This window comes from Bos javanicus, chromosome 27, assembly GCF_032452875.1.
Source record: "Bos javanicus breed banteng chromosome 27, ARS-OSU_banteng_1.0, whole genome shotgun sequence".
NCBI classification, from domain to species: Eukaryota; Metazoa; Chordata; class Mammalia; order Artiodactyla; family Bovidae; genus Bos; species Bos javanicus.
In genome coordinates this window covers 31,630,624-31,648,131 of record NC_083894.1, presented here as the reverse complement: position 1 = coordinate 31,648,131, position 17,508 = coordinate 31,630,624, and the positions used below count along the sequence as shown (strand labels likewise).

At 40.4% G+C, this 17,508-nt stretch overlaps 2 long non-coding RNA genes across 2 annotated transcripts in view; one reads left to right on the top strand and one right to left on the bottom strand.

Annotated features, from left to right (window-relative positions):
* Positions 1-14,859, bottom strand: part of LOC133239983 (uncharacterized) — a 131,042-nt gene extending 116,183 nt beyond the window's left edge. The window contains exons 1-2 of the long non-coding RNA XR_009734063.1: positions 14,612-14,859; positions 9,569-9,676 (exon numbers count right to left, since the gene is read on the bottom strand). This is a non-coding gene — a long non-coding RNA (uncharacterized LOC133239983). The remainder of the gene's footprint in view (positions 1-9,568; positions 9,677-14,611) is intronic.
* A 59-nt stretch (positions 14,860-14,918) lies between these two features.
* LOC133239984 (uncharacterized) overlaps positions 14,919-17,508 on the top strand; it is a 44,080-nt gene continuing 41,490 nt past the window's right edge. The window contains exon 1 of the long non-coding RNA XR_009734064.1: positions 14,919-15,123. This is a non-coding gene — a long non-coding RNA (uncharacterized LOC133239984). The remainder of the gene's footprint in view (positions 15,124-17,508) is intronic.

Genomic DNA, 17,508 nt, shown 5'->3' with positions numbered 1-17,508 from the left:
GGTATCAAACCCAGGTCTCCCATATTGCAGGCAGATTCTTTACCAGCTGAGCTACAAGGGAAGCCCAGTGAAAGTGAAAGTCGCTCAGTTGTGTCCAACTCTTTGTGTCTACCTTCAGTCAGAAAGGTCTGGGACCTCCCTGGTGGTCCAATGGCTGAGAGTCCACACTCCCAAGGCATGGGGCCCAGGTTTGATTCCTGGTCAGGGAACTAACTCCCATATGCCATGTTGCAACTAAGACCTGGCGTGCGCGTGCACAGGCTCATGTTTACACAAACTTTAGCTCAAGCAATTAAAAAAAAAACAAAAACAAAAACCTGGGTTTCTATTATTTTAAAATTGAAGTTAGTTGATTTTCAATGTTTTGTTAGTTTCATGCGTATGGCAATGTAATTCAATTATTCATTCACATATATCTATTTTTTTAATAATGTTTTCCCTTAGAGGTTATTATAAAATATTGAGTATGGTTTTCTAACTCTGATGATTTTTACAAAACTGTTACAAGTAGGAAGTATTGCTTCTCTGTGCCAGATGCCAGCCCAAGGTCCCAGAACCAGTAACTTGGGAATTAGAGCTAGGAATTGACCCTCTGTCTGAGGTCACAGGGGCTTCCCAGGTGGGGCAGAGGTAAAGAATCCACCTGACAATGCAGGAGATGTAAGAGATGCAGGTTCGATCGTTGGGTGGGAAGATCCCCAGGAGTAGGGTATGGCAATCCATTCCAGTATTCTTGCCTGGAGAACCCCATGGACAGAGGAGCCTGGCGGGCTACAGTCCATAGGGTTGCAAAGACCCAGACACAACTGAAGTGACTGAGCATCCAAGTTGAGCTCATGCTCTTGGCACTGGGCTTCCCACAAAACTTGGGAAAGATACCATCTTCCACCTCCAAGCACAGTCCTCTACTCTGTACCAGTCAGTTCTGCCCAGTCTACTTTCCCAGATTTCTTATTTAAGATGTTTTGTGTATGATTTTTTTTTCATATTCTTTTTGTGGACGAACTCACTGTGGTATTTTATCCTACCCGTGGTACCTCTGTGACCTACCTGAGTCACTTTAGAATCTCTAATGTGCTCTTACAATCCAGTAACTGATGTCTACAGGCTGGCTTATTATGTGTTAAAGATAAGCCCTTTTCAAAGAAAACCACAAGCACACCATATTTCTGATTAAAACTAATGGTGGACTAGGTACAAGCAAGGAAAGCTCTTAGATAGCCTGACAGTGACTAATAGAAGTTTGTGTGTTTATGTATCTTCCAGTGAATTATATATGCTGCACTGTAGACACAGATGGAAAACAATGCAATTTATCTCTTATTTTCTTTAATGGTTTGGCCCATAAAAACAGGTCAATCATGAAGAGGCCTTCTTGAAATGATAACCTTGAAATCAAACTTCCATACAGACACTCAAATGTAATTCAGCATCCAAAGGGAAAAACAGACCCCTCGACTCTGATTTAGCCTGAAGTCACTACAGGCACTCGAATATTCTTGTCCAGAAAATCCCCTGGACAGAGGAGCCTGCCACAGTCCATGGGGTCGCCAAGAGACAGACGTGACTGAGTACTCATGCGTGCACTACAGACATGCCCACCACACTGGGAGGACCCTCGTATATTTTCCACATGCACAGGCTATGAATTATTATGAAAATTGCATGCAAGACAGTTCCTGACAAGCCAGTCTCTCAATATTTGAACTTCAGGAATAGAAAATCCAAAAACTGATGCCATTATGAATGATCACTCTGGACAACAGATACCTGTGAAAGACAAAGGCAGCTACCCCTTATCTTCTATGCTCCCCACTGGAAAAATACCAGGTTTCTCAACATCCTGGAAGAGGTGATAGCCTTGATTAATTTAGCTACTACCTCCTTATGTATCTTGGGGCACAGTACAGACATCATAAACTGTCCTTACAGGGGTCAGAAATCCCTAGAGTGCCAAGTGGCAGGGAAAGCTTGAACTAAGACACATGCCCCTACTCATTTGCCATACCTGTTACACAACTGCTCACCTTGACCTTCGATCACTAGGTAAATAATGTATTTTTTTAGGGTTCTGATATTTTATTTAAAAATTTGCTTTCTAAGCTTCCTAATCTCTCACCAGAATTGTAACTGCTTCCTCAGAGTCACAACTTTTTACTACCTGGTAGAGTTATTTATTTATAAGGCCTTATTTATAAAAATTACTGTGGTTTTATTATGATGAAGTGGAAAGCAATCATGGAAAGCATTTGAAAAACACTGAAAGGATAAAGTAGAAATGTGTAATCATCCATAATTTAACCATACCTCATTATATTTCTGAGTTCTAAAGTGGTTTCTTTTCTTTCTTACTTTCTTTCTTTCTTTCTTTTTTGGCCATGCTGCATGGCTTGTGGGATCCTAGTTTCCAGAACAGGGATTGAACCTAGGCCCTTGGCAATGAAAGCACAGAGTCCAAGTACTGGACCACCAGGGAATTTCAGATCACGAGGGAAATAATATTAGCAGTAATGACAGGTACATCCATCCAAAGTGCTTTTTGAAGCATTAATTAATTTAACCCTTTTATATTATTTCATTGTGTCTTCTCTGATTTTCCTATCATCTTCTGCAGCACAAGCCTTAAGCACACATCACTCAACTCTGTTTCACCTAAAAAGATAAACATCTACCTCCTGACTCAGTAAAGCTTTGTTCTCCTTTGCTGACATTCTTCCTGTTCCAGTTTTGTTAACATTTTTCTAAAGGTTCTAGATATGAATTGTCCAACAGAAAGGCCATTAAGTTTTTACTACGTAATTTTATTATACACTTTAAGTACTTGCACATTTCTTACACATTTCAAGTACTTGCATTTCTTACACATTCTTACACATTTCAAGTACTCCGTCTTGAAATAGCCACATGTTTGCTGATGGCTACTGTAGAGAATAATGCAGATCAAGAATGAGAGGATCCCCTGGAGAAGGGAATGGCAACCCACTCCAGTATTCTTGCCTGGGTAACTCCATGGACAGAGGAGTCTGGTGGGCTACAGTCCATGGGGTCTCACATGACTGAGTAAGTCACACACACACACATACAGAACATTTTCATCAACTCAGAAAGTTTTATTGAACAATGTTCCTCTACAGGGAAGGGCCAGTTTTTGTTGAAGGGGTGCTTATTTCATTTTCCCAATCTATAACAGTTTCTTTTTGATGTATACTCTATTCAGAAATTTCTCTTTAGGCTACAGTGGGGTGACAGGAATGATATTTATTCTTTGGTCTTCAACAACTGGAAAGTTGAAAAAACACACGAAATATATTTTGAGATTTTAGGCACTGGAGAAGAGGCAGGACAGAAGCTGACCTCTGAAAAAAGTAAAATGAAGAGAAGTGATTTCTATGATTGACCCAGCTTATGCCCAGTGACAGTTTCTAAGCCTACACTGAAAGAAATGATACAAAAATTTCTTCAGATGAAAGGAAAATGATATTAGATATAAATTTGTATCTACTCAAAGAAACAGAGTTCCAGAAGTATAGGCTAATATAAAAATAAAATTCTCAAAACTAAATCTCTTTGAAAGGTAACTGACCACTTACATGAAAGCAACAATAGATCATGGGATTTATACATGTGTATATTAAAATATAGAGCACATATAAGTTCATAATTTTAAGGTTTTTGTCACCCTGTTTATTTAACTTATATGCAAAGTACATCATGAGAAACGCTGGACTGGAAGAAACACAAGCTGGAATCAAGATTGCTGGGAGAAATATCAGTAACCTCAGATATGCAGATGACACCACCCTTATGGCAGAAAGTGAAGAAGAACTCAAAAGCCTCTTGATGAAAGTGAAAGTGGAGAGTGAAAAAGTTGGCTTAAAGCTCAACATTCAGAAAATGAAGATCATGGCATCCGGTCCCACCACTTCATGGGAAATAGATGGGGAAACAGTGGAAACAGTGTCAGACTTTATTTTTCTGGGCTCCAAAATCACTACAGATGGTGACTGCAGCCATGAAATTAAAAGATGCTTACTCCTTGGAAGGAAAGTTATGACCAACCTAGATAGCATATTCAAAAGCAGAGACATTACTTTGCCAACAAAGGTTCGTCTAGTCAAGGCTATGATTTTTCTGTGGTCATGTATGGATGTGAGAGTTGGACTGCGAAGAAGGCTGAGCGCCAAAGAATTGATGCTTTTGAACTGTGGTGTTGGAGAAGACTCTTGAGAGTCCCTTGGACTGCAATGAGATCCAACCAGTCCATTCTGAAGGAGATCAGCCCTGGGATTTCTTTGGAAGGAATGATGCTAAAGCTGAAACTCCAGTACTTTGGCTACCTCATGCGAAGAGTTGACCCACTGGAAAAGACTCTGATGCTGGGAGGGATTGGGGGCAGGAGGAGAAGGGGATGACAGAGGATGAGATGGCTGGATGGCATCACTGACTCGATGGACATGAGTTTGAGTGAACTCTGGGAGTTGGTGATGGACAGGGAGGCCTGGCGTGCTGCAATTCATAGGGTCGCAAAGAGTCGGACATGACTGAGCGACTGATCTGATCTGATCTGATCTGAAGTGACATAATTTTACTTGAAAATAGACTGTGATAAGTTCAAGATATACATTGCAAACACTAGAGCAACCACTAAAAATAAATAGAGGTACAGCAAATAAGACAGCAGAAAAAGGAAATAAGAAAGATAATACTAGAAATCAGTGAAATAGGAAACACAGTGACAATAATGATATCAATTAAACCATAGGTTGTTTTTTAAGAAACTGAAAACAAGGGTCAGACAAACCAAGAAAAAAGGGATAAGGTGAATAATCAAAATTAAGTATGCAAGAGAGACCATCAATAAGATCCTCAAAATATTCAAAATATATTTTATAAAATATAGTAAGTGAAAGTGAAGTTGCTTAGTTGTGTCCGATAATAACTTTATGAAAAAACAGACACAATCGATGATGAGTGTTGGAGGAGAAAGGGACAAGAGAATGAGATGGTTGGATGACATCACCGACTCGATGGGCATGAGTCTGAGCAAGCTCTGTCAGATGTTGATGGATAGGGAGGCCTGGCATGCTGCAGTCCATGGGGTCACAAAGAGTCAGACATGCCTGAGTGACTGAACTGAACTGAACTAAAAATCCTGAAAAATCAGTTCAGTTCAGCACAGTTCAATCGTTCAGTCGTGTCTGACTCTTTGCAACCCCATGGACTGCAGCATGCCAGGCCTCCCTGTCTATCACCAACTCCCGGAGTTTACTCAAACTCATGTCCATTGAGTCACTAATGCCATTGAACCACCTCATCCTCTGTTGTCCTCTTCTCCTCTCACCTTCAGTCTTTCCCAGCATCAGGGTCTTTCCCAATGAGTCAGTTCTTCACATCAGGTGGCCAAAGTATTGGAGCCTCAGCTTCAGCATCTGTCCTTTCAATGAATATTCAGGACTGATTTCCTTTAGGATGGACTGGTTGGATCTCCTCGCAGTCCAATGGACTCTCAAGAGTCTTCTCCAACACCATAGTTCAAAAGCATCAATTCTTTGGTGATCAGCTTTCTTTATAGTCCTACTCTCATATCCATATATGACTACTAGAAAAACCATAGCTTTGACTAAGACAGACCTTTGTTGGCAAAGTAATGTCTCTGCTTTTTCATATGCTGCCTAGGTTGGTCATAACTTTTTTTCCAAGGAGCAAGCACCTTTTAAAAATCACAAATTGCCAAAGCTCATGAAATAAGAAATATGAATAGTCTTATTCTTAGTATTAAAAGCTAAAATCCTAAGCTGAAAAATTTCACAAAGAAAACTCCAGACTCTAAATTTTATTTAACATTCAAGGAAAAAAAATAATACAAATTACACAAAAACTCTTCCAGAACACAGAAGAAAATAAACACTCCCCAACTGATTTTATGAGGCACAAAGTACCCCAATTTCAAAAAAAGGCAAAGCTATACAATAAGAGAAACTACAAACCAATATCCCGCACGAACATAGATGCAAAAATTCATGACATATTTTGGCAAATCAAATCCAGAAATATCTGCATCATAGCCACCCAGGGCTGAGCCCAGGAAGGCAAGTTGTTTTCTGATATTTGAAAACCAGTCAAGCAACTCACTATGTTGACAATCAAAAAAGAACAACCACATGATGATTTCAAGGAAAAGCACTGGACAAAATTCAATATCCATTCACAATAATATTTCTCAGTAAACCTGGAATAGGAGGAAACGTCCTCAATCCGATTATGGACATCTATGGTAAAAGCCATAGCTAACATAATTACTCGTGAAAGGTTGAATGCTTTCTTTCTAGATGGAGACTGAGGCAAGAATATTCCATCTTATCATTGGTTCTATTCAACATTATCCTTGAGGTCTTAGTGAAAAGAGAAAGAAACACAAAAGACACACAGATTGAAAAGGAAGAAATAAAACTTTCTTTATTTGCCAATGACATGACTGAGTACAAAGAATTCCAATGAATCTACCAAAAAGAAACTAGAGAAGATAAGTGATTTTATCAACTTTGTAGGACAAAAGGTCAATATACAAAATACATCGTGTGCTCTATTCAGTGAAATAAGTGTATTGATCACATATTTTGCTGGTGCAGCAATGTCAAATTATTATAAATGTTTCTATCATTTATTCTCAAATTTTATACTTCTCTCATTATGGATTGGCAACAAAAAGTTCATGGACTGGGACCAGCCTACAGACCACTACCCACATGACACTCAGATATTTATTAATTAAGTGAAACTTCCATACATGTAGTACATATATGTTAGACACCATGCTGAACAGTCTCCCATATGAACAAGGCTCAATTCCTAGGACTGGATCTCCAGTACAATAAGCAACATAAGACCACTACACACATAATCAATATTTTTAAGAATATGTTTACAGCCATAAGTGATGGGAGTGGTTTGCATTTGAAGAATGGGAGAAAGGAAATGAAAGACTTGTTCTGATCACAAAAATCTTAATGGTTGAAGATGTATTTGAATTTGCCATAGAGAAGTGACAACAGAGCAACCCAAACCCACCCACACAACAGTGAGCTTACGGTGAGGCCCTGATGCCTGCTGTTTGTTTCTAGGAAATGGATTTCAACAAAAGCTTCTGGGATTTGGAGGGGTAAAGAACAGACATTAAATCTCCCACATTAACATCCTCCCTATACTCCAAACCCACTGATACTTCTGATTCTCCAATAAGCATGATATTCATGGCTAAAAGCCCAAGTAAAGTTTTTATACAGATTGTGACCTGTGTACCTAGAATCATAGGGTGTTAGAAGGGGAAGATCCTTAGAGATAAGATGACAAAATTTTGCAAATATGGCAACGGGAGATGGACATTTTTTCCTAGGCCACATGGCTTTGCAGGAATCAGGACATGTCAGATGCAGCTCTGACACTAGGTCCAGGACTCTTTGCCGTATGCCATGCTGCCTGCCCAGACACCAAAGGAAGGAACACCGTCACCTATAGTTGCTGTCGCTGCACACAATTGGACCCAACAGAGTGATGTCTGAAACAGAGTGACCGCTGTAACCTAGACACAGAGGCATAATGGGACATGAATGGAGGACTGAGGACAAGTTCCCAGGTATCTGTGGACATGAGCTTAGAAGAAGCCTTCTTGGCGGGGCAGGCGGGGGGCGGAAATGACCCAAGGAAGAGAACAGTGGAGGTATATTCAATATTCATCCATGTCAGCCATCACTGAAAGGAGCAAAATCCTAGGATCACTAAGACAACCCAGTTATTATTAACTGACACTCACAACCCCAGAAAAGTAAAAGCTACAAGATGTTAGTAGAATATCTGAGTGACACTGAGAGCAGTATTGTCCATGAGCATGACATCGGTAAGACGGACAGTGATGGGACAACCTTCACAGCTGATCCCTTGGCTCCATCATCAGGGGTAGCTATAGTTTTACATAAATACCATAAAATAAGGATCCGATTACCATATCCAACCAGCAAATGGGTGCCGAAGCACAATAAAATGAACTGAAAAATAATCCCAGAAACCTTCAACAGACACATTGTAGCATATCCCTATTTAAATAGAAAAATCAAGTCTGAATATAGGATAGATTTTTTTTAATGGACTTTTGAAATTCCCATTGTCTCGGAGCTCGCTTTCACCATCTCCTCTCCCCTTTTTGTGGACCCAGAATATTACACAGCTTTACTTCCTGGCTCACATATCGAAACTGACCTTTTTAAAATTAAAGCTGTTTTTCTTTTTTTTAGAATAGTGGTTCTTACCTGTTATTATGCACTGAAATCACATGAAGCTCACAGGAAGTTGAGCCAAGGTGCTGTGTTCAGCCACACAGTCTCACATGCAGTGTCTCTGGGGTGGGCCCTGAGTACTGGCAGTTCCAACCAACCTCCAGATGCTGGAAGCTGTGGCTGATGCTTCCTGGTTGGGATACTGGACTTGGCGGAGAACCACTGCTTCACAGCTCTCCTCACCCTCCAACCTCTTGACACAGCTTTTCACATTATGAAACATGATAACAAGCACACAGCTCTGATGCTGGCCTCCCTCCATATAATTCAGGCAAGGCACTGAATGAGGGTTCAGTAAGCATTTGTTGTATAAGTAAATCAACAGATGAATGAATCACCGAGTTGGGAATGAACGAATAAATAAATAAAAGCATTTGCTTTTTTGTTTGCTTCAAAAGCACTTAGAGTAACCCTAAACACAACAAAATGAAACACAGTATGAATAAGAAATACAACCAAGATGATTCTATCCCAGAACAAAGAGACTGTTCTAAAGATAAATTTCAATTATGGCTTCCAAACCATAGAGAGCACATTCCCAGCACATCTCAGATGTTCACATTTTCTTCACCTCCAGATTTTAAAAGTTTAAATACAGTGTACCAGTCTCAGACTATCTTTACTCATAATCAACAAATTATTTTGTGATTTTAAACCCAAACATCTATAAATCTTTAACAATCACACCCTTCTACTTTAAAAAGGTATATTGAACAAACGCACATATGTCTTCTCCCTCCTGGAATCCACTAAGTCATAAACCTGCAAAGACAAAGAGCTGGAGGTCACAGATTATTCAGAAGATGGAAAATAGTGACTGAGAGGTGATTGTCTTCACACAGCAGCGAAAGGTGGATCCTGGGTGGTTAGAAAAATAAAGCAGCAAGCAGCAAGCAGACACATGTGGGGAACAAAGGCACAGCTCAGGAGCTGGAGAACACCTTGAACAGCAATGGCAGGAAGTAAGGTTAAAATGGCCAGATTAATTGAAAGTTGAAAAACATAAACTTTTACATCCTGACATCCTTGCCAACACCATGCTAACAATCCGTATCTAAGATCTCACCATTATTACAAAAAATAGAGACCAAGTCAAATAGGAAAAGGGACCAAATGGAAAGCAGAATCGTTTTTTAAGGTATATAACATTCCTTAGAGAGATAGAGACAACTTTGCATGAAATAAATCAAATTAACTGTAATAATGATAGTTAAAAAGTTCTTTTAGAACTAACTTACTTTTGGAGTAAATTACAAGGAAAACTGTTCCACTGCAGAGGTGGTGGTTTTGAAGAATGAAGTCAGGAGCAGCTGAGTCCATCCATGTCTTCCCCAGACAGTGATGCCCTGTGGAAACATACACACATCATCAAGGGATGTATGCTTGGACCATCCATACTGATCTCCAGCCTGCAAGACCAAATCACGTGATAGATTTTGAATTTAGGAAACACTGTATCTATACTCAGTGCTGGGCAGGAGTTGTCAAAAAGACATGCTCACTGTAACATATAAAAGCATCAATGACTCTACAGGCAAATATGGAACATCTCTATATGATAATCATGAGAAAGGGATCATATTCCCTATTTCCAAAAATAAAAGAAAGAACCTAAAGATAGACGGCCATGTGACTATAAACAATCTAAAGAAGGTAATATACTAGGGTTGATGCCAGCCACTCTCTTAGTTGCCATAACCCTAAACCCCTTCTGGAATCATCAGTTAAAACAACAGTCTCCTAAGTTTGCTCGGAAGCACCTGGCAGCTGAATGAGTCCTCTAAGTGTTAAGTTCACTTCTGCCCCTGAGGTCTGTATTCCTGCTTCTCCCCTCCCTGTGTCCCAAGTCTTTGTTTCCATCAGTTTTGAATCCTACCCATCAATCAGTGTTTAGTTCAAGCACCTTTTCCTTCGAGAAATGCTCCTCTAATTACTATCCAATGATTTCTCATTGTCTTCAATATACGAATTCATTCCTCTTACTAAGACATTCTAGGCCCTCATGGTCAGATCTTGGCTTTCCTGTTCAACCTAATTCTTCACCACTACATCCCCCACCCTTGGCACTCTATCCTCTAGGCCTAGGGCAACATGCTGCTTCCTCAGACCTCTGTGCTTTTGCATAACTGCTCCTCCTTCCCCTAACTCCTACTTTTTTTTTTTTTTGGTTGTGCTAATGGTGTGAGGGAAATGGGATCTTAGTTTCCTGACCAGGCATTGAACCTGTAGACCCTGTAGTGGATGCACAGAGTCTTAACCACTGGACCACCCGGGGAGTCCCTAATTCTACTCATCCTTCACGTGCAGTTCAGGTCATCTGTACCCTCATCTGGCTTGGCTGCCCCACCTACATACTACCGTCACTTGCCTTTAAAAGAAACCCATTTATATCCACAAATAACCACTATTACTTGAACATCTGTGATACTGAAGACACTGAAATTAAGTGTGGTACTTGTTTTCCTTATTTTAATCACTACAAAATGTATGTGGTATGTACTGTTACTCCTATTTTCCAGAAGAAGAAAGTAAGGCATAGAGGGGTTTAGAAATGTGTCTAGGGGACTTCCCTGGTGGTCCAGTGGTTAAGACTTTGCCTTCCAATGAAGGGGTTATAGATTCAACCCCTGGTTGGGGAGTTAAGAGCCCACATGCCTCAAGGCCAAAAAACCAGGGCATAAAACAGAAGCAATACTGATGCAAATTCAATACAGACTTCAAAAATGGTCCACATTAAAAATGTTAAAGAGAAAAAAAAAATACCTAGATTTATTGGTAGTTCATTGAAAAACTAAGATTTGAACATAGTTGATTTTATATTTTACCTGTGTACTTAACCCTGTTAATTGTTCTTATAAATGAGTGCATGACTGCAAACTCCATAAAAGGCAAGATCCATAATAAGTGTCATAGTCTTCCATCTCTATCACACAGCATAGGGCCTGGCTGATAATAATTACTCAATAAATATTTGCTAAAAATGATCTGTGTGTTTAATGTTTTCTGCATTGTCTGTGTGCTCCATGAGCATAAAGACAGTATATTAATCACCTTTCTTGTTGTTTTAGTCACTAAGTCATGTCTGACTCTTTTGTGACTCCATGGACTATAGTCTGCCAGGCTCCTCTATCCATGGGATTTCCCAGGTAAGAATACTGGAGTGGGTTGCCATTTCTTTCTCCAGGGGATTCTTCCCAATCCAGAATTGAGCCTGTGTCTCCTGAGTCTCCTGTCTGCGTCTCCTGAGTCTCCTGCATTATTAGGCTATTCTTTACCACTGAGCCACCTGGAAAGCCCCTTATTTTATATATGGTATTTTACAGATTTTATAGATTTTTAAAATTTTATATAGTAGTGTGTTAATCCCAAACTCCTAATTTATCCCTCCTCCCCTTTTCCCTTTGATAGCAGCACAGTGTATGTTGGAAGAATGAATGCACTATAATTCTGAGAGAATTATATATATATATATGTGTGTGTGTATTTACACACACAATTTTGACAGCTCTGGTAGAGCCTTGGGATCACACCCTGCTGGTTTTGAACATGTATTATTATCCAAAGGAATCTCACACCTTTAAAAGTCAAAAGCTGTGTCTTCCAGTTCAGGATCTCTCTGCATTGGTTAGCATAACACTTGGCACATATCAGATAATTAAATATACTGTTTTTGTTGCTCCTCAAGAAAAAAAAGGTGATGAATTTTTTCCATGAATTGTACAAAAAGCTTAGATATCATTTGCTTGAATAACTCTGTTTTATCCCTTCAAGTGAAACACGAGTTTGGCTGTGGAGATTTGAAAGCCGTCCGACATGGACTGGCCTAAATGATATACTGGCACCCAGGGAAATCCTGCCAGGTTGAAGGCTCTGTGGTTTCCCGTGATGAGAGCGATCCAGAAAAAAGCCATACCTGTTCCACAAAGTCAGTGGGCACCAGGATATGGGTGAGCAAAGACCATTAACATTTTAAGTATGGAAATTAGAGGTTTTGGCATCCCTGGGAAAAAAACGATGTGGCCTTTTAGAGACTGCGGGATCTGCTGCCAAATGTCTTTCCCCTTGAAACAAAAACTATGTTCAAGTCTCAATAATTACCACTGAGCTGTGCCAACCCCAGAAATCCTTCCCAACCAAGTAGCTCCACCGGGAGCTGAAATTTACATTTATAATCATTTACCTTCCCCCAAAATGTTAGTTTTCAGGACTAAACTTCACACACGTAATAACCTTGGGATTAGATCCGCTTTAGACCTGAATCTGGACCTACCCGTGTCAAGCAAGAAAACATATAAGAGAAAGACAGCTCCCCTCCCCTTTTTAAGAGGATATTTGGAGGGGAATATGAAAAGAATTAAACAGCTGAAATATCAGAAGTATGATTGCCTTTGTAGTACCATGTGAGCTGTTTTTCTGGAACTTTGCAATTGCACAAATGAGCAGGCTGTTTTTCATCTGATCTCCAGAGGACTCTCCAGACTCAAGAGAGAAACGGTTCTCAAATCCATCTGGTCCCCTTTGCTTATCTGAGCAGAATCAAACACACAGAGGCCCAAATATTTGACCAAACAACAGAAGTAGCCAGGCAACAGATACTTTAAAAAAAAAAAAAAACCTGAAAAAGATTAAATCACATGCATTTTTTTCTGATAAAGATACAGCCCTTAGTCACTGAAAATATTCATCAATAGTATTCATATGTGATTAATTCACAGTAAGTCCCAGTTTTCTGTTTTCTATCCTATCGGTTTATGAATTCAGAATCATTAGCAAACTGTGCATCAGGGCCTTATGTTTTTATTTCTTTTTCTCTCTGGAAAAATTAATGTAAGTTCCCAGTTGGTTTTTCCATCTTTCTCCCAGAAAAGATACCAAAAAGGCAAGATTGACAGTGGAGATATCTGACGGTAGTATGAATGGTGGGGTGGGCATTGGTAGGTAGATGGTGGGGGCAGGTGGGGTGGGGTGGTCAGCACTCATCTCTGTCTTCCTGTTGGGATACACGACAGTGAGGAAAAAATTTAACCGCCCCTTGCTCCTCTTCAAGAGTGACAAGGGTAATATATTACTGCCAAATCTTGTGAAAACGTTAGGAAACACCATTCCAGCTGTTCGAGTCAATGAGAAAAGCCATGAGTCTTGTCAAGTCCTTTTGCTACTTCACAGCATAAGGCTGTCACTTCATTAATTAGACGAGCGTGTTGCCACGCGACTCCAGTGAGCACACTCTCCATCACCAATCTTTGTCAATTTGGGTAATAAAACAGCAATTGAATCATCCCCCCTCCCACTCCTGCACATTAGTAACTGTTTTATGATGGAATTTCAGTTTCCTGGTGCACTTGATTAGTCAGTCTGGGGAGGACTTTCATAGATGCAGTAGGAGTCTAATTAAAAGGCAGACTGCAAAGAAACCAACGGTTCAGACACAGTTCAAAGAAAACAAGTTCCAGGGACTACATGATAAGATTAAACATTCTAGGTAACCGTTTCTTAGATGAATCTTAGGCTAAAGGGGAAGGAATAGGCTCGTCGTGGGGTCATGGGGAGCCCGGGCACTAGAGGTGGGGAGGGTGCTTGGAGGAGGGAGCATGCTGATAACAGTTGTGGATTTTGGGGAGAGTGCTTCCTGACGGTGACCAGGAACCCAGAGTGGTGTGCGTGGGCAGCCTGGGAAAAGAAAGTGCCACCACCATCAACTCCTGGTGAAAGGGGTCTCTTGTATCCACAGCCCCTTCCTGATCTGATCTGGTGGCTGTCAGCAGACATTGTTTTCTGCTCAGACTTTGGGCTCTTTCAGTCAAAGTTCTGAAAACAATTGCATTTTTCTTCTAAATACATTACATCTGATAAACTTTATATTTCAGAAAACTCTACTGGTGGTAGGAGTTCTGGATCTCACCGTTTTCTCCTGGGATCTGTCCTAGGAGATGATTTTGTCACAAATGCAGGGCACTGGGGTTTTTCTCGGGGCTTCCCTGGTGGCTCAGATGGTGAAGAAGCCGCCTGCAATGCAGAAGACCGGGGTTCGATCTCTGGGTTGGGAAGATCCCCGGGAGAAGAGAATGGCAACCCAGTCCAGTATTCTCGCCTGGAAAATTCCAAGGACAGAGGATTTTCTCTAGACAAAACTGCTTTTGGGGAAAAAACAAAAAGACTTGGTGGGGAGATTTAAAAAAAAAAAAAAATATATATATATATATATATATATATATATATTCTGTCTCCACAATTTCACAACAGTTCTGTTTTCTGTCTACCACCTCTCCCCCATATTTCACCTGCCACAGGCCCCTCCTTTCAACACTGGCAGTGATGCTGGTGGCTCTGAGAGCTCCGTGAGCACCCCGAGTATAGCACCCAGTGAAAATCCTTCTGGTGTCCATTGGCAACAAGAAGCCAGCTCGCACTTCCTTTCTTGCTGTGAAGAGACTGGCCTAGGGGCGGGGCTGGCACAGGAACCGTTAAGGTGCAGCCATTAAGGCGGGGCCACTAGGGTGGCCGTTAGGGCGGGGCCACTAGCAGGCTCAGCCAATGGTTGGTCAGCATCACAGTGGTTGCCCGCCCCTTCCTCATCCTCTGTGTAAAAGGAACCGGAATTCTGACCGGGAAAAGCTGGTTCTTTGAGGCATTAGTGCCGTGACCTCTCAGGCTGATGGCTTTCTGATTAAAGTCGTTATTCCTGCCCCAGGAACTTGCCTCCCGATGTACTGGTCTTTCGTGTGGTGAGCAGAAGTCCTTATCAACTCTGTCAGAAGTGACCGGACATCTCTCCTGTGGAGTGGAATCTCAGGTATAAAGAGGGGAGGCATTAGAAACTTTAAACTTCTAGCTATAAATAAAACAGGAAAAAAAGAAGAAGAAGAAAAAAAAAAGCTGGCTCCCTCTCTGGGCACAAGTACCTGGTAAAGAGCAGTAGGATGAAATAGGAAGTGCATTTTGCCCAAATCCCGGAGAAATGGGCTCTGGCTAGCCCATTTCTAGTCACCACAGTATTCCTTTGAATTAATCGATGAATCAAATGAGTGATTTAAGGCAACCGTTTTCTGTTTCAATTTTTTCATTCATAACTTTCCACCTCAACACCCTTTACTCTCTCCCTTATGCCTTGTCCCCTCCCCTAACCCTCCCCTTCCCCTACCCACCAATGTGATTTTGACAAGTGCTTTAGGGCAACCATCCCCAACCTTTTTGGCACCAGGGAACAGTTTCATGGAAGGAAATTTTTCCACAGACCAGGGTGGAGGGGATGGTTTTGGGATGAGTCAAGTGCATTACATTTACTGTGTACTTTATTTCTATTATTACTTCAGCTCCACCTCAGATTATCATGTGTTTGGTCCCTGAGGTTGGGAACCCCTGTCCTAGAGCCCTGACAGATGCTTCAGGGAAAAAGGGGTTGAGGCTTATACTTTAACCAGGAAAATATACACACTAGAAGGCAATGCCACCCCACTCCAGTACTCTTGCCTGGAAAAATCCCAGGGACAGAGGAGCCTGGTGGGCTGCCGTCCATGGGGTCGCTAAGAGTCGGACACGACTGAAGTGACTTAGCAGCAGCAGCAGCAGAGCCTTACTAATGAAAGTAATCAGGGAAGCCATAAGGTAGTATCATCACATTCTTAGGTGGAAATGTAAATTATATATTGCCATAAGACTAAAACTCTGAAAAAACAGAGAAGATGAGTCTAAGAAAAGAACATTATAATAGGTAGGTTAAAAGAAAAGGTCACATAATTCAAGCAGCTATTTTTAAAAAATCAGAATCTTTTTAATCATCAGAGTTGGATGAAGTCTACGGTCCATATTAATATCAAATTCTGTGATCCCCTGAATAGGAAGTAGATAATTTTGGCTAATCTCTACATAACAATGATGAAGAAAAACACAAAGTTTTCTTGGGAAAGAGTGTATTTATTTGGGCAACAGTGCATTTTCACTGAAGTGCTTCCCTTCTTATCCTTAGACTCTTCTCCCTGAGAGGTTGTGCACAGTAATTAAGTGCAGCTCATAAGTGTACCTGTTGTATATGATTTAAAAGAACCTCATGTGTGCAGAATTAGATTAATTATAATCCTCAGGTCATGATAATCTTCAGTGATCCACACTTGACATTAATTTATTTATTTCATTTATGAATTTTAGTAATAAAAAAACATTCAAGAGTGTCCCGTGCAACCCAATATAGTAAAACTCTGACAGTAGCTTTTATCTATATGCTCCCCCCAATCCTGTTCTCCTGTCTCTCCTACCTCAAATATAATCCCAACTTTTGTACTAATTATTCCCTTTAATATTTAATAGTTTTAGAAATACATATGTATGCTTAAATAATACATTACTTACTTTCACTTGTTTTTGAATTTTGTAGAATATTAGCCTGAGTACAATATTTTGGGATTTGGTAGTTTTCATCTCCATTAAATTAGTAAGATTCATTCATATCTCAGTTAATACATGGGGTTGATTCAGTACATGTGTGTGTGCTAAGTCATTTCAGTCACGTCCAACTCTTTGCATCCCTATGGACTATGGCCTGCCAGGCTCCTCTGTCCATGTGATTCTCCAGGCAAGAATACTGGAGTGGATTGCCATGCCCTTCCCCAGGGGATCTTCCCAACGCAGAGATTGAACCCGCATCTCTTATGTCTCCTGCATTGACAGGCAGGTTCTTTACCACTAGCACCACCTGGGAAGCCCCTGATTCAGTTCACTACTCTGTAATTCACTGCTTGAGTATGCTATGATTTAATTACTATAGCTCTTAAGGCTGCTCTCAGATTTTTACTATTATGAACAATGATGATGTGAAAGTTTTTATTTACATCTTATATTGATCTTGTGCAACTATTCCTCTTGGGTATACACCAGAAAATTGAATTGCTCATTTATTAAGATGTGTAAGTGTTTGGGTTTCCAAGACAATACCTTATTTTCCCAATGTTATACCAATTTACACTCCTATCAGCAATTTACAGGCAATCTTATTGATCTGCATACTCAATACTTGGTATCTTTAGACATGTAAAATTTTAATCAATGAAATCAGCAAAATGTGTTTTGTCATTATGGTCTTATTTTGCATTTCCCTCATCACTGATGAAGCTGATTATCACTGAATATGGTTACTGGTCATGAATATCTTTTCTTCTGTGAAATGATTGTTTTCCCATTTTAA